At 41.7% G+C, this 18,214-nt stretch overlaps 1 pseudogene; it reads left to right on the top strand.

The window, feature by feature from the left end:
* The first annotated feature begins 1,852 nt into the window (after positions 1-1,852).
* Positions 1,853-18,214, top strand: part of LOC145713803 (nucleoplasmin-3 pseudogene) — a 63,548-nt pseudogene continuing 47,186 nt past the window's right edge.

The raw sequence follows: 18,214 nt of genomic DNA, 5'->3' as shown, positions 1-18,214 counted from the left end.
TGGCCTATCCCAGCTTGCAACATGCCTTCCTCAGCAAGCTGAATCATGTCTATGTGTTTCATTTGAAGTGGGACATACAACTCTTCCTTTCACTTGAACACTTGGAGGCTGTTGGAGGGTTAGTAACGGGCCTGATTTCAACATTGCTGTGTCTCAAAGGAGAGGGATGCCCGAGGAGAAAGAAATATAGGAAATGGCTGGTCAGGGGAACAGTCCGAACACACGCATTTGGGTGTTAAATTTGCCGTCGTATATGGGTGTGGTTCATGGGATCCCCAAACAATTACAACAGTAACATCAAAGACTGTTGATCACAGACAAGCTTAACAAATACAATAATCATGAAACACTTGGAGACATTGAAAGAATTATCAAAATGTGACACGGAGACACGAAGCCGGTCAATGGTGCCAGTGGACTCACTCAACCCAGGATTGCCACGGGCCTCCAATTTGTAAAAATGCAGTATCCGTGAGGCGCAACAAAGCGAAGCACAATCAAACGAGGCATGCCTGCATTACAAACAACTTTATGCACATAAATTCGACAACGTAGATGGAACGGACTGACAGAGTAGAACCAAAAAAGCTCGAGAGCACCCACACACAAAAGGGAAGGAAGACAGCTTCGCTTTGCGTCCATCATCCCCTACCGCAAGCCGCCCCCCCAGCACTGCTCAGGGTCAAGAGGAAATTCCCAGCTAGAAAGAGCTTCCCTGGTGGGGAAAGAAAGACTGGTGTGAACGATCGTCTTCCCCAGCCTTGGAAGGCCCTGTGCGAGGGCTCCGCTTTGGTTTTCCCCGACCCAGGGACTGGAAAAGCTGGTGTGTATAGGGATGGCTAGGAACAAGGAAGAAAAGCTGGGGTTCCCAGGAGCAGGGACTCACTGGGAGCAACTGGGGTTCCCAGTGACCAGCTATGTAGGCAAGCGCAGCAGGTTTTGCCACTGACGAAACCCCCCCGCCGCCCCCCTGCTGCAGACTACACTGGCTTCGGCCCCCACGGGCATTTATATTCCCTGCTACCAGCTGCCTGAGTCCCTCATCACACCATCCCCCTGCATAAGAGCAGGACACCAGCCTAGACCCTGTGTGGACGACCCACGCTGCTGGATGCGCGCTCTGGGCTAGGCTGGGCCGCTGTGTACCCGCATGCTGCGGGCCTGTCACCACGACCAGCCTCTATTGCCAGACCGAGCACACTCGGAGGGAGGCCTGCAGCCACAGGACAGCATGCCAACAAGCAGGGGACCCGCAGCTGCTTCTGGGGCCAAATCGGGCCCTTCCAGTTAGGTACTTGCACGCCCTTGGCACGAGCCCCGTCCCCAGCCTCCATTGTTGTGCTAGCACGGCCGGACTCAGCAGCCACATTAGTGCACATCACTAACGCTGACACCCGGGGCCTCCGCAGCCGTCAGTGCACCTGTAGGTGGCCCTGTCCCTTGCCGCCTGCCCTGGAACGCCTCACCTACAGCCAAGGATGTGCACACCGCCAACTCTGGCTACTACCACTGCTTGTCCCGGTCCCTAGCTACTGGGCCTGGAGGGATGGCTGAAGACCCCAGCAGCTCTTGTAACCTTTGTGTATCCCCTGCAGGGCCTGCCAAGGACCATGCAGTTGTCAGTGGCCTGAGTGGACGAGCCACCAGATTTTCCCCAGAGCTGGTGCTGCCACATGCCCTTGCACTTGGTGCCTTATACCACCAGACCCAGGGTCACAGCACGCTTCAGCACGCCCCCACCTGAAGTCGTCCCTTAATGAAGTCAACCCACGACATCTGGAGAAGGTGACTGCTTCTTCAAATGTGTAGATATCTGTGCAAAGCTCTAGGGATCACGGAGAATTAGGGAAACATGACAGGACCAGAGGAACATAATAACCTTCCAGTAACTGATCCCGAAGAAGTTGAGGTCCAGGAATTGCCCAACAAAGGATTTAAAACAATCGATCTAAAGATGCTCAGAGAACTACGAGAGAACACAGAGAAACCAAAACTAACTACTGGAAACCAAAAAGGCCAATGTGATAGTTAATTATACGGGTCAACTTGGTTGAGCCATCGCACCCAGATGTTTGGTCAAGCATTGTTCGGAATGTTTCTGTGAAAGTGTTTTTTGAATGGGCATAATAGTTACGTTGATGGCCTTTGTATAAAGCAGATTACTCTCCATAATGTGGGTGGATCTCATCCAATCAGCTGAAGGCCTTATTAGAACAAAAACTTTCCTGAGCAAGAAATTCTGCCAGCAGACTGCCTTTGAACTCCGACGGCCTCTCTTCCCGAGGTCTCCAGCCTGTAGCCCAATGTATGAGTTGTGGCACTACAACATGAATCGAATTCACAACTTCCCAGGGTGCCTGCCATCAAAGTGAGGGCATTGATTGAAAAGGAATGAGATCCTGAAAACTGGAATGGGGATGTATGGGAAGACCTGACGAAACTGGGGACATTGAACCTCTAAATTTGAATGAATCCTCATGGCCAGAGGAAGTAGCCTCAACAAAACAAAGGCCATGCATGACAAGCCCACAGTTACCATCATACTCGGTGATAAAAGCTTGAAAGCTTTTCCTTTAAAATCAGGAAAAAGACAAGGTGTCTCAGCCTCACACTTTTATTCAACATAGTACTGGAAGTCCTAGCCAGCATCAGGAAGGAAGAAGTTAAATCGTCTCTGTTAGCACACGACATGGTCTTAGACATAGAAAGCACTAAAAACCACACCAAAAAAAAAAAAAATGTTAGAATAAACAAATTTAGTAAAGTTGCAGGATACAAAATTAACACACAAAAGTCAGTTATGTTTCTATACACTAACGATAAGCTATCTAGAAAGAAATTAAGAAAGCAATGCCGTTTACAACTGCATGGAAAAGAATAAAATACTTGGGAACACATTTAACCAAGGAGGTGAAAGATCCTTATACTGAAACCTATAAGACTTCAATGAAAGAAATTGAAAAAGACACAAATAAATGGAAAGATATTTTATGTGCAAAGATTAGAAAAATTAATATTGTTAAAATACCCATACTACCTAAAGTGATCCACAGATCTAATACAATCTCGATCAAAATTCCAGTGACGTCTTCCACAGAAGTAGAGAAATAATATTAAAATTCATATGGAACCACAATAGATGTCAAATGACCAAAGCGATCTTGAAACAAAAGAACAAAACTAGAGACATCACACCTCCTTATTTCAAACTATAGTACAAAGCTACGGTAATCAAAACAGTGTGTTGCTGCCATAAAAACAGACACATAGACCAATAGAACAGAATAAAGAGCCTAGAAATAAACCAGTACATATATAGTCAACTCATCTTGGACAAAAGGTGCTAAATACCCAGTGAGAAAGGAGCGGTCTGTTCAATAAACCTGGGTACCCACACACAAAAGAATGAGATTGGACCCTTATGTTGGACCAAACACAAAATCCACTTGCAACGGATTAAAGACTTAAATGTAAGATTTGGAACTGTAAAGCTCCCTCAGAAAACATATGGAAAAGGCCCCTCGAGACTGGTTTTGGCAATGATTTGGGGGTAGGACATCAAAAGCATAAGCAACAAGAACAAAAATCGTAATGGTGAGAGCGGGCATCCTTGTCTTGCTCCTGACCATAAGGGAAAGGCTTTCAGATTTTCCCATTGAGCATATTAGCTGTGGGCTTTTCATATATGGCCTTTATGATGTTGAGGTATGTCCCAGAGATCCCAACTTTGTTGAGGGTTTTTTTTTTTTATCATCAGGAATGTGTGCTGTATTTCATCAAATGCTCTTTCTGCATCTGTTGAGAGACTCATATGGTTTCTATCCTTTCTTTTATTAATGTGGTGTATCACATTAAAGTCTCAGCCTCAGCAATCAGACAACGAAAAGAAATACAGGGCATCCAAATTGGCAAGGAAGAAGTCAAACTTTCACTATTTGCAGATGACATGATACTCTATGTAGAAAACCCAAAAGACTCCACCGAAAAATTGCTAGAACTAACACACAAATTCAGCAGTCACAGGATATAAAATCAACATGCAGAAATCTGTTGCATTTCTATACACCAGTAACGAAGCAGCAGAAAAAGAAATCAAGGAATTAATCCCATTTACAAGGGCACCAGAAACAATAAGACACCTAGGAATAAGCCTAACTAAAGAGGTAAAAGATCTGTACTGTGAAAACTATAGGAAGCTTATGAAAGAAATTGAAGACGACACAAAAAAATGGAAAAAGATCCCATGCTCCTGGATAGGAAGAAAAAATATTGTTAAAATGTCGATACTACCCAAAGCAATCTACACATTTAATATGATCCCTATCAAAATACCACCAGCATTCTTCACAGAGCTAGAACAAACAATCCTAAAATGTGTATGGAACCACAAAAGCCCCTGAATTGCCAAAGCAATCCTGAAAAAGGAAAACAAAACTGGGGGCATCATGAGTCCAGATTTCAAGCTATATTACAAAGCTGTGCTTATCAACACAGGACGGTAGTGGCACAAAAACCGACACATAGATCCATGGAACAGAATAGAGAACCCATAAATGGGCCCACAGCTATATGGTCAACTCATCTTTGACAAAGTAGGAAAGAATATCCAATGGAAAAAAAAGTCCCTTCAACGAATGGTGTTGGGAAAACTGGACAGCAACAGGCAAAAGAATGAAACTGGACCACTTTCTTATGCCATACACAAAAATAAATTCAAAGTGGATGAAAGACCTAAATATGAGGCAAGAAAACATCAAAATCCTAGAGGAGAACACAAGCAGCAATCTCTTTGACCTTGGCCGTAGCAACTTCTTACTAGACACATCACCCAAGACAAGGGAGACAAAAACAAACATGAACTCTTTGGACTTCATCAAGATAAAAACCTTCTGCACAGCAAAGAAAACAATCAACAAAACTAAAAGGCAGCCTATGGAATGGGGGAAGATGTTTGCAAATGACATATCTAATAAATGGTTAGTATCCAACATCTATAAAGAACTTCTCAAACTCAACCCCCTCCAAAAAACAACAACAACAACAACAACAACAAACAATCCAGTTAAAAAATGGGCAGAAGACATGAATAGACAATTTTGCAATTGTCTATTGTAAAATCCACATGGCTAACAGACACAGGAAAAGATGCTCAACATCACTCATCGTCAGAGAAATACAAATCAAAACCATGATGAGATAGCACCTCACACATTGTAAGAATGGCTAAAATTAACAACGCAGGAAACAACAGGTGTTGGTGAGAACGGTGAAGAAGGGGGATCCTCTTACATTGTTGGTGGGAATGCAAACTGGTGCAGCCACTCCAGAGAACAGTCTGGAGCTTCCTCAAAAAACTAAAAATAGATCTACCCTACAATCCAGCAGTTGCACTATTAGGTATTTACCCAAAGGATACAAAAGTACAGATTCGAAGGGGTACATGCGCCCCAATGTTTATAGCAGCACTATCAACAATAGCCAAACTATGGAGAAAGCCCAAATGTCCATCGACTGATGAATGGATAAAGAAGATGTGGTATAGACATGCAATGGAATATTAGCCATCAAAAAGAATGAAATCTTGCCACTTGCAACAACGTGGATGGAACTAGAACTTATTATGCTAAACGAAATAAGTAAATCAGACAAACATCACATGATTTCACTCATACGTGGAATTTGAGAGAAGTGACAGATGAACATAAGGGAAGTGGGGGGAAAAAGAAGAAAGGGAAGCAAGCCACAAGAGACTCTTTTTTTAAATTTCTTCTTTTTTTACGTTTATTAATTTTTGAGAGAGAGACAGATTGTGAGTGGAGGAGGGGCAGAGAGAGAACGGGAGACACAGAATCGAAAGCAAGCTCCGGGCTCTGAGCTGTCAGCACAGAGCCCGACGCGGGGCTCGAATTCACGAGCCATGAGATCATGACCTGAGCGGAAGTTGGACACTTAACCGACTGAGCCACCCAGGCGCCCCAAACCACAAGAGATTCTTAACGATAGAGAACAAACTGAGGGTTGACAGAGGGAGGTGAGTGGGGATGGGCTAGATGGGTGATGGGCATTAAGGAGGGCACTTGTGATGAACACTGGGTATCGTATGTAAGTGACGAATCACTGAATTCTACTACTGAAACCAATATTGCACTGTAGATCAACTAACTAGAATTTAAATACATTCATCGAAAGCAAAGATAAACACGTGGGAAGATATCAAATTAAAAAGCTTCTGCACACACCAAAACGAAACAATCAACAGAGTGAAAAGGCAACCTACAGAATTGGAGAAAATGTATGAAGACTGAAATAGATATATACCTGAAAGGAGTTAATATCCAAAATACATAAGGAACTCATAAAACTCAAGAGCAGAAGCAAACAAACAATAACAATCCAATTTATAAGCGGGCAAAGGACATAAACAGCCATTTTTCCAAAACAGACATACAAATAGCCGACAGATGTATGAGAGGGTGCTCAACATCACCAGTCATCAGGGGAATGTAAATCAAAACCACAAAGAGATATCACCTCACACCTGTCAGGATGACTATTAGAAAAACGACAAGAGGAAATGAGTGTGGGCAAGGGTATGGAAAGAAGGGAAGCCATCTACACTGTTTTCAAAATGTAAATTTGTACAATCATCGAGTAAAACAGTATGGAGTCTCCTAAAAAAAAAAAAATTAATCATAGAACTACCAAGTAAATCCAGAAATTCCCTAGGGTCATTGCAGCATTATTGACAATAGCTGAGGTATGAAAACAACCTAAGTGTCCATTGATGGATGAATGGATAAAAAATATATTATATCTTACACGCATGTATTATATCTATTTAATGAAATGCTATTCAGCTATAAACATGAAGGAAATCTCGTCATTTTCAACAACATGGGTGAACCGTGAGGACATTATGCTAAGTGCGGTAAGTCAGACAGAGGAGGACAAATACTATAAGATCTCACTTATATGTGGAATCTAACAAAGCCCAACTCCTAGAACGGGAGAGTAAAACAGTGTTTACTAGGAGCCGGGGGCGGGGGGGAGGCAGGTTAGGTTGGGGGGAATGAAGAGACGTTGACCGGAGCGTGCACACTTGAAGTTATAAGAGGAGTACGTTCTGGGGACGTCCCGTAAGCATGGGACTATAGTTAACAAAACTGCCTTGTATACTTGAAAGTTGCTAAGAGACCGATTCTTAAATGTTCTCTCCATAACAACAACAAGAACAGAAACAACCAAATGCTAATTATGGGAGGCAAAGGATGTGTTAACTGCCCTTACCGTGGTAAGCATTTTGCAATATATAGGAATACGAAATCTTCACAGTGCACCCCTTAAACTTACACAATGTTATATATTACCCGTATCTCAGTAAAGCTGGAAAATGTGTGTCTGTTCCCAAATTCCACTCTTCATAAGGATACCAGTTCCATACTGGATTGGGGACTCATCCTACCTCAATATGACCTCCTCTTAACTCTCACTAGTTAAGTGTCATCCTCAATGACACTATTTCCACGTAAGGTCACATCCCAAGGTACTGGGGGATAGGACTTAAATATGTGAATTCGGGGGGGGGGGGAACGTAAGTCAATCCATAAACATATGTTTCCATTATACGCATCAATTATAGCTAATGGGTATGTAGGTAGGTAGTGAAAGCCTGAAACATCATGGAAATGTTATGTACCAATTCAAGGACAGTGATTACCTCCAGAGAGGGAGGGAGACAGGAAGAAAGGTTTAGGGATGGAACTCTCATAGTCTCCTTAAACTTATCTTAAAAAAGCAAAGCAAAACAAAACAAAACAAAACAGTTCTATTATGGCAAAATAACTGTTAAATCTGAGCTCTGAGTGACCGTTATATAGACGTATGTTGCATTATTTTCTAACCTCTTGGGAGTGTTTGATACTTTGTATCTATAAAAAAGTAATTCATTCTGGGGCGCCTGGGTGGCTCAGTCGGTTGGGCGTCCGACTTCAGCTCGGGTCATGATCTCTCACGTTCGTGAGTTCAAGCCCCGCGTCGGGCTCTGTGCTGACAGCTCGGGGCCTGGAGCCTGCTTCGGATTCTGTGTCTCCCTCTCTCTCTGCCCCTCACCTGCTTGTGCTCTGTCTCTCTCTCTCTCTCTCCCTCCCTCCCTCAAAAATAAATAAACATTAAATTTTTTTTAAAAAGTAATTCATTCCTTCATTCATTTTCTTGAAAGAAGTTACAAAGGACTGACTCACTAAGCTCAACAACACAGATAGCCCTTACTCCAACAATGAGAGTTATGTCATTGTTTTTACATTTTAAAATCAAATGAAGCGTCGCTGTGATTTTAGTGATCCTGCTATTTATAAAAATCTATATCTTTAAAGACATGATTACACTCAATGGGCTAAGATGCTCCTGTCACGAGATATTAAGCCGCGTCTGAGACAGGCAAAGAGAACAAAATTCTAACCCCACAGTTTATGCTTATGCCATGGCCTACTCGTTGTGGCTAGAACGGGGGTAGAAACACGCAAAATCTTCCAAATCTTTCTTCCTCCTACCCTTTATCTCTGCGTCTTTTGAAAAGTGGGCTTGTAAAGTTCAGTTCATGTAAGTCCCATCTGTAAATGTGTTTTCTACTTAATGCTGGCTGCATCTATTTACACAAATTAAGAGGATACCTGAGTCAAAGGACCTCAGAGTCTAGCCCTGCTTTGCCAATAGCCGATTGCTTGCTTTGGGACAAGCTTTATTGGTTTGTTTTTTGTTTTTTGGTTTTTTTTTTTTTCATCCGGAAAATGAAAGATTTGAATTGTTCTGAGATCTAAATGTGTTAAGAAACACAAAGATGATTTATGTAATTTGTGAAAATGTCAAACTTTCAGTTGAATATTCAGTTACGTGATGAGTTACCGTAGCTGATGTGATGAACTTTTTCTCAGAGTGGAATACAATCGCTTGTTTGTTCTGGCAACCTGGAGACACAATCTCTGTTAATCTGACCCAATCACACAGCCCCCCCAACGTAACATTATGCACGCATCGAGACTCCTGAAGTGCCTTGACAATGATAAAACACACGTCCTGGGAAGGAAAAAGACGTCTCTGTAAAATCTTGATGTCAGATGCAGCTTTCATCCAGGAGTCTTGAGCATGATTTTTTTCCTGAGCGGAACTTGATGAAGTCTTGGCCCCTTAATCCCTCTCTGCAAGAAAGCCAATCATACCGACTATATCCTAGGTTTTATGGAAGATTTTGGGGGGCCACAGGGAAGAAGCGGGTTAGATGACACACAGTGTTCCACGTGAATACTCCCAAACAGAACCACCTCTGCTCCGAGACTCGTCGTTGAGATTTCCGCCGCTGGCTGTCTCTCCTTCCCCAGATTTGGCCCAAATAGTGCCTAGTTCGCCTCTCCTCCTTGAGGGACTCTGGGCCTCGGAAATTCAATCCTCCCTCTCTGTATCCTTACTCAAGGATCTTTTCAACAAAGCTGGTCTATGCCTACAAAGAAATTCTTCTTCTTGAAGAAGAATTTGAAGGTAAACTTTTGCACCTGTAGGCATTTGCAGACACAGATCCCTTGCCTATTAATGGCTGTATTTAATGTGCAAGCAGCCTGCTTGACGCTCAGGTCTCGCTTATGTACCAAGCCTTTGGACTTTTGCCTCCAGAAATGGTGCCCCTCACCCCCAATGCAGCACAGGCAACAGACCTTCCAGGCTACCTCCCAGGCACCAAAATTATTAGCTGACACTGAAGTTGCCTTGGACCCAGCCCCTAATTGCATCAGAACCTGGCTACTCGAAGACTGGCTTTCTTAATCTATCCAAACTCAATTGGAAAAATCTACTTAATTAAATAGGAAAGTGGTTAACATTGTGCAAGTACAATTTTCTCAGATGATTAGACACTTTTTCTTTTGAAATGAATAAATAAAAGGGAAAGAGGGGCAGAATAATAATGGTACAGGTTTTACTTTTCTAAAGTTGGAATAAAATTAGCATAATTTCCCTTTTATTAAGCTACAGTAGATAGAAGGCACATTATAGACACTGTAGGTGGAGTTGTGGGTGGACACAGAAGAGGGGTAATGAGAGAGCATTGAAAATACAGCTGAAATAATGAATCAGGCTGTAGAATGGAAGGATCCCTGATTTGATCACAGACAAAGGGGATGGAGAATAAAGAATACAAAAAGAACAAGGAACACTTCACCGTTGATGGGGGCTTCAAAAGTTATACTTTGTGCTCAAAGAGGAAGAAAGCACAATAATATCATTCATTAAACTATCTAATTTTATTCAGACTAATCATGATGGAAATGGAAGGTACCTTTGATCTGGAGCAAACTTGCTAGAATGTCAGAACCTTGGGGGTAGTGGTCATTTTGCCCACCCCCCTCAAAGCACGGACAATGCAACCCTCCACATATACCTTCCCTGTGCCATTCATTGTACAGACAAGGAAAGGAAGGCCCAGGGAAGGTTTGCAGAATAAGTGGTTTTTTTGAAACATTGTAGAGCTTTGTGACGCCGGCAACCAAATCTCCACGTGATTTCTATAGAGCGGGCTCCACTGCTTGACGTAAAGCAGAAAGTGAATCAAGAAATTATTAACAGGATTGGGCCAATCGATCTAGATTCTTAAAGGATGTATACAGACGAGGAAGTGACTCTGAAACTGTGATTTCTTCACCTGATCTGTGCCAGGAATAATATTTAGATGGCCCCATTGTTTCAGCTACAAATCTGGAAAGCCCGAGAGTTACCTGGACAATATTTTCCCTCCCCACACGTAGGCAGTTAGACAGCAAAGTCTCTGGCCCAAAATGCGTCCTGGGATGTCACCTTCTCAGCCAGCTTTCTCTCTGTGTCTCCCACACAATGGTCCCGCTCTTGAAATTTTCTCCCTGCTCGGGATCTTCTTCTCAGTCTCCTCCCAGACTTTCTTACTTCCCACTCACACATCGTTTACCCCTCCCCATAGTCCCTACTCTCTTCTTCTCATTATGATTCCTCTTGACAGCTACTGAGAGATGCTTTGATGGCCCACTAAATATGAGGCCCAATTTTTCCTTAATGTGAAAAAGTTAGATCCCCCTTACTCAAAGACGAGGGCCATTCTTCTCCAGAAACATAATTCATGGTGTGGTTTCCCGTGCCCACCCCCCCCCCCCCCCCCAGAGATTTTCTTCCTAGAGAAGAAGGATCTTCTGTATATATTAGGATGAGCCGTTCTGACGCAGTTACAAAAAAAATAGTAAAAAGTGAGGTTTTCCCTGAAAACAAAGGGAAACCCTGGATCCTGCTACAAGGTCCGCTTCTTCCCATGATGGATAATCTCTTCTTGGTATCCGTCTTAGAACTTGCAAATACCAGCCAGATGCATGCAGTTCGTCCCTTCTTGAGCCTCCCTGCAGGAATTCTGTCTGTGCTTCAAACAACTCACCTGAGATCGTGCTGTTCTCAGCCACCTTAGCTGGTGGAGACTTTCAGCTAGTCTTTGATTCAGCACGTTATTTGTCAAGCTTATAACGTCTGCAATCATTGTTATGTCTGTTTTCTTACATTGAAATTTCGGTTGCGTTCTCCCAGGGCAGCAACTCTGTTGCTCCTGGTTTGGTGTCACTCCCAGTGACAGTTTCTGGCTCATAGCACGTGCTCAGTAAATACTTGTTGAATGTTAGGTAAGTGACCTAATACAAGGTTGGTGATCAAGGTTCTGCCACTTACGGACGGCTCTCTAGGGTGACAACTTATCTGTACATATGGCCCAGAAACATCACGAGCCACCTGAATTGAGGATGTTGGGCTGAGCCAAGAGGTTGTCTAACCTTCTGTGGACAAGAAATTTGCCCCTATGCCACCTATGGTAGACCAAATCATGGAAATCAATTCTTCACCCTTCCTATCCTCGTGCTTTCTGTGGCCTTTGATTTTAGATTCAGTCATGTCTTGCTTTGGCCAACGTCGGCTGAAGTGATGCTGAGTCAATCCTGAGCCCAGACCTCAAGAGCCTTTGCATGTTTCTGTGAAGAGCTGAGCCGAGCTGGAAAAAAAAATCTGAGCTTCCAGGTAGTCAGTTAACAAACCCAAAGGGGCGCCTGGGTGGCTCAGTTGGTTGAGCGACCGACTTCGGCTCAGATCATGATCTCACGGTCTGTGAGTCCTAGCCCCGCATCGGGCTCTGTGCTGATGGCTCGGAGCCTGGAGCCTGCTTCGGATCCTGTGCCTCCCTCTTTCTCTGCCCCTCCCGCACTCTCTCTCTCTCTCTCTCTCTCTCTGTCAATAATATAATAAAAACATGTTAAAAAGATTTTTTAAAAAAGATAACAAGCCCAAAGGAAATAACAGCCAAGCATTTAATCACTTACTGTGGTATTATAAGCAAGAGAATAAACAGTAGAAAGTGTTAGTTTCCCCAGTGTTCCATTTTCCACCATGAAAGAGCACCAGGTGAAGGTCAGATACATCATTGGATGGGAGGAATCATCTCATTGCTGAGGGAGCCCCAAGCAAAAAACCTCCTTCCATTAATGGATCTGGAGGTGAGGGGAAGAAAGAGAAGGAAAGGTTAAGAGTGGAAAGTACTGAATATTGAGGTAGAGTGGGTAAAATATTCTTTAGAATCCCTGAAAAAATATTCTCGGCAGAGGTGACAGAGAGATGCACTAGCCAAAGGTCCCTAATAAAGAGGCCTCCGAATGGAGGTGCCGTGGCTAGGAAAGCAGATGTGCATAAGAACATGGCTGGTTGAGGGGCACCTGGGTGGCTCAGTCGGTTGAGTGTCCGACTTCGGCTCAGGTCATGATCTCATGGTTTGTGGGTTCGAGCCCCGCGTTGGGCTCTGTGCTGACAGCTCAGAGCCTGGAGCCTGCTTCGGATTCTGTGTCTCCCTCACTCTCTGCTCCTCCCCTGCTCAGGCTCTGTCTCTCTGTCTCTCTGTCTCTTTCTCTCAAAAATAAATAAACATTAAAAAAATTAAAAAAAAAAAAAAGAACATGGCTGGTTGGGAGGCCTGAATCCCTGACTGCAGCTCCCTTTACAGACTGTAACTCGTTATCTGTGCACCAAGTCTGGTGTGGAGAGATGACAGCTTTGGCCAATGAGGCCTGGTAGGTAGGCCCTTCGTAATGGCCAGAGTGGCCAGGCCTGAAAGATCACATTTAGATGTTTGACCGAGAGCCTGACTTCTCAGTTTCCATTTGCCATGTTGGACCGCTGCCATTACGATGAGAAGAGCTTCCTCGAGTAGCTACTGCCTCTTTATCCTGGGTCCCAGAATGGACACATACGGAGTAGAGCCACGCCAGTTGACTTAAAGACATACAGTAAAGGCAGAGCTGCCCTAGCCATGAGAAAATGAAGGTGAGCCATCACGTGGAGCCCAGCCTGCATCAGCAGAGCCAATTTAACTGATCCATAGATCGGTGAGAATAAAGGCTGGCTAATTTCAGCCACTAAGTTTGGGGTGTTTGTTACACATTATTGCGGCCACTAAGTTTGGGGTGTTACCCATTAATGTGGCATAGCTAATAGATACACTACCCTCTCTCCAGCTGTCATGGGTGTGGGCCTCTGCCAGACGTCCTTATTTCAATCAAATGTTACCAAAGATGCAAAGAGACTGGAAAAAAAAAAAAAAACACTCACAGTGAGAAGACGAATGAATCAATCAAGAGAAGTCCAGAAATGATAGAGCTTAGTAGACAAAGACACTTAACTTGTTAACAAGTGTTCAAGAAGCTACATGACAGATTGAACATGTTGAAAATGGGAGATAAAACAAAGACATCAATTGGGCTTTTAATTCTAGAGATAAAAAGACTACAATTTCTAGGCACTGTATAGAATTAATGGCAGATTAGACATCGCAGAATGTCTAGTTCTGACCTTGAACACATAGCAATAAAAAACATCCAAGAAGATGGGAAAAATAATAGAACATTAATGGGTTGTACAACAATTTCTAGCAGCCTAATGTATGTAAAATTGGAGTCCTCGAAGGAGAGGATTTGGGGGAAAGGAGGAGAAAAAAGTCCCTGAAAAAATAATAGCAAAAAAAATTTTGATGCAAACTATAGGTGAACATATTTTAAAAGTTCAACAAATCCCTAACACAAATAACAGAGAGAAAATTACATCGAGGCGCATAATAAATTTCACAAAACAATTGATAAAGAAAAGAAATCTAAAAAGTACCCAGAGAAAAAGACACATTAAGTCCAGAGGAACAAAGGCACGGCATATTCAAAGCATTGAAAGAAAAACAACTGTCCACGTAGAATTCTTTCCCAGTGAAAATATATTTCAAACTTAAGGCAAAATAAAGGCATTTTCAGACACATAAAAGCTGTGCTCTAAAAAGTAAATTCCTTCAAGAAGAAGGAAAATGATTTGAGATGTACATCTGGATCTACACAAAGTCAGGAAGATCAGCGGAAATAATAACTACATGGATGAATATTAAAAATAAGTTCTCATTGCTTAAATCCCTTTTAAGATATTACTGATGGTCTAAAGCAGGAATTGGAAACCTTTTTCTGTACAGAGCCCAGTCCAAAGTATTTTACGCTTGGTAGCTTATATGGTCTCTGTCACAACTACTTAATGTTGCTGTTTTTGCATGAAAGCAGCCATAAGCAATACGCAAATGAGTACATGTCACGATTTTCCAATAAAACTTTATCTACAAAAACAGATGGTGGTCTGGACTTGACTCATGGGCTATAGCTTACCAAACCTTGGTTTAAAACAAAAATAACAATATATTGGAGGGTTTATAACATATATACACATAAGATAGATGCCCCCCAAAAGGCACCATGACTGGAAGGGAAAAAGGAAAATATATGTAACAGAAAGGCTGTTATACTACCCGTGAAGTGTATCATTTGAGGATAGACTAGTATAACGTAAGGATGTACATTATAAAACCTAGAGCAGCCACCAAAATAACAAAACAAAGCATTATAGTCAATAATTCAACAAAGGAGATAAAACAGAATCACAAAAAATCAGCCCAAAAGAAGGCAAAAAAGAGAGCAGAACAAAGAACAGTTCGAAGAAAATAAATAGATGTTTGACTTAAACACAATCAATAATCAAATAAAATATAAATGATCTTGACACTCCAGTTAAAACTTCATAAAGGCTCAGATTAGGTTTAAAGAATCAGGATCAGGGGCGCCTGGGTGGCGCAGTCGGTTAAGCGTCCGACTTCAGCCAGGTCACGATCTCGCGGTCTGTGAGTTCGAGCCCCGCGTCAGGCTCTGGGCTGATGGCTCGGAGCCTGGAGCCTGTTTCCGATTCTGTGTCTCCCTCTCTCTCTGCCCCTCCCCTGTTCATGCTCTGTCTCTCTCTGTCCCAAAAATAAATAAAAAACGTTGAAAAAAAAAAATTTAAAAATAAAAAAAAAAGAATCAGGATCAAACTATGCTTTGCCTATAAATAGCTTAAAATTAAAAGTGTGAAATGGCAGACCATGATAACACTAATCAAAATAAAGCTGAAGATACATTCATATCAAAGTAGATTTCAGAAAAAGTAATATTACTAGGGATAAAGACAGTAAGCTTGTAAGTGGGTCAGTTCATCAAGAGAACACATCAATCCTAAACATGTATTCACCTTAAAACTGAACATCCATACTGAAAAGTTTAACTGTATTTGCAAACAATATGTCATCCGTGAATAAAATCCTATAAATAAAAATGTGGCATGAATGCATAAATGGCTTAGCAAGGTGACAGGATTTTATATTAATGTGCAAAAATCAATCAGCAATTGAAACTCAAAAACAATACCATTCACAATAAGATATAGAAGATACTTGGGGATAAACGTGACAAAATATACGTGAGACCGGCACACTGAAACGTATAAACCATCATCAAGAGAAATTAGAGAAGACTTAATAAATCAAAAAGTATACACAAAAATAAATCCCAAATGGATGAAAGGCCTAAATGTGAAACGGGACACCATCAAAACCCTAGAGGAGAAAGCGAGCAACAACCTCTTTGACCTCAGCTGCAACAATTTCTTGCTCGACACATCTCCAAAGGCAAGGGAATTAAAAGCAATAATAAACTATTGGGACCTCATCAAGATAAAAAGCTTCTACACTGCAAAGGAAACAATCAACAAAACTAAAAGGCAACCGACGGAATGGGAAAAGATATTTGCAAATGACATATGGGATAAAGGGCTAGTATCCAAAATCTATAAAGAACATACCAAACTCAAACCCGAACAACAGGTGTGAGATCCCCTCTATCAGAATGAGCTCCCCTCTATTTCTAATGGGTATTGTGTTTTCTCAAACGCTTTTTCTGCTTCTAGCGAGGTGATCATTTGTTCTTTGTTATATGACATTAATTGATGTTTTGGATTTTAAACCAACTTTCCACTTTGGCATCCCATTTGGTTATGTTGCATAATCCTTCTTATATGTAGCTGAGTTTGGTTTCCTGCTATTTTGTTGTGGATTTTTACATGTATATTCATAAGATGTATTGGTCTGCAGTTTCCTTGTGATATATTCTTCTGGTTTTGGTACCAAGGTTGGGAAGTGTTCTTCCTCTCTTTCTTTTGGAAGACTTTGTGAAGAACTGCTATTCATTTGCTTTAACTGTTTGGTAGAATTCACCAGTGCAGCCGTCTGGGCTCGGCCTTTTCTTTTAGGTAGTTTTTTGATGACTAATTCAATCTTTTAACTGCCGTAAGTCCACTCAAATTGTCTAGTTTTTCTTGAGTCGCATTCGGTGGCTCGTGAGTTTTCTAGAAATTTAGCCATTTCATTTAAGTTGTGTTGCCTAATTTATTTTCATATAATTGTTCATTGTACTTATAATCCTTGCTAAACATTTGCCAATTTTATTAATTTTATTAAAGCTCATTCTTTCCAAAAAACTGGTCCTCGGCTGCACTGATTTTCTTTATTTTTTTATATTTTCTATTTCTTTAATTTCTGCCCTAATAATTATTTCCTTCCTTCTTCTCACTTTAGGTTTAGTTTGTTCTTCTTTTTTTCCAGTGTCTTCAGGCAGAAAGTTATTAATTTTCACTCATGTTAGATTATTTTCTAATTTTCTTTGGGATTTCTTCTGTGAACTATTGGTCGTTTATGTGAGATTTATGCGAGTGCTGTTTAATTTTCATCTTTTTGCAAGTTACCCTACTACTGGTTTTTAAATGTTATTCCCTTGTGTTCTGAGAACATACTTCATATTGTTTCTATCCTTTTAAACGTAATTAGGTTTGTTTTATAGTCTATCTTGGAAAATGTCCCATGTGCATGTGAGAAAATGTGTATTCTGTTGTCTTGAGGTGGAGTTTTCTACAGATGTCTGTTAGGTATAGTTGGTTTACAGTGTTGTTCTTTTTTATTTTAAATTCCAGTAAAATTAATAGTGTTAGATTCGGGTGTACAATATAGTGATTCAGTACGGCCACACAACACCCGGTGCTCATCACAGCAAGTGCCTTCCTTAATCCTCATCACCGATTTAACCCATCTCTCCACTCACCTCCCCTCTGATAACCATCATTTTTTTCTCTATAGTTAAGAGTTTCTTTCTTGGTTTGCTCTCTCTCTCTTTCTTCCTTTACTCATTTGTTTCTTAAATGCCACATATGAGTGAGACCATGTGGTATTTGTCTTTCTTTGGCTGACTTCTTTCGCTTGGCATGAACCTCTAGCTCCATCCACGCCATTGCAAATGACAAGATTTCATTCCTTTTTATGGATGAATAATGTTCCATTGTGCATCACTGCCGATATCGTTGGAGTGGTTATACTACCCAAAGCAATCTACAGATTTAATGCATCCCTATCAAAATACCAACAGCATTTGGTAACAACAAACAATCCTAAAAGTTATATGGTACCGCAAAAGACCCCGAATTGCCCAAGCAATTTTGAAGAGGAAAAGCAAAGCTAGAGTTATCACAGTTCCAGACTTCAAGTTCTGTTACAAAGCTGTAGGAATTATAGCGTTTCCCAAGTCATCTATTTCCTTGTTGATTTCCTGCTCGGTGGTTCCATTCCTTGTCGAAGGTAGTTTATTGCAGTCTCCCTCTAACTCTGTCCATTTTTGCTTCTGTTGTTAGGCGCACATATCTGGAGCATAGTTTCCACCTCACTGAGCTGGGAGGGGGGAAGATGGGCATAGGTGTTGGTTCAAATACCACAGAGTCTTGCAGTTCTCACTGAGTTTTT

Source organism: Panthera onca, chromosome X (genome assembly GCF_046562875.1).
Source record: "Panthera onca isolate mPanOnc1 chromosome X, mPanOnc1 haplotype 2, whole genome shotgun sequence".
Taxonomy (NCBI): domain Eukaryota; kingdom Metazoa; phylum Chordata; class Mammalia; order Carnivora; family Felidae; genus Panthera; species Panthera onca.
This window is presented reverse-complemented; position numbering and strand designations above follow the sequence as displayed.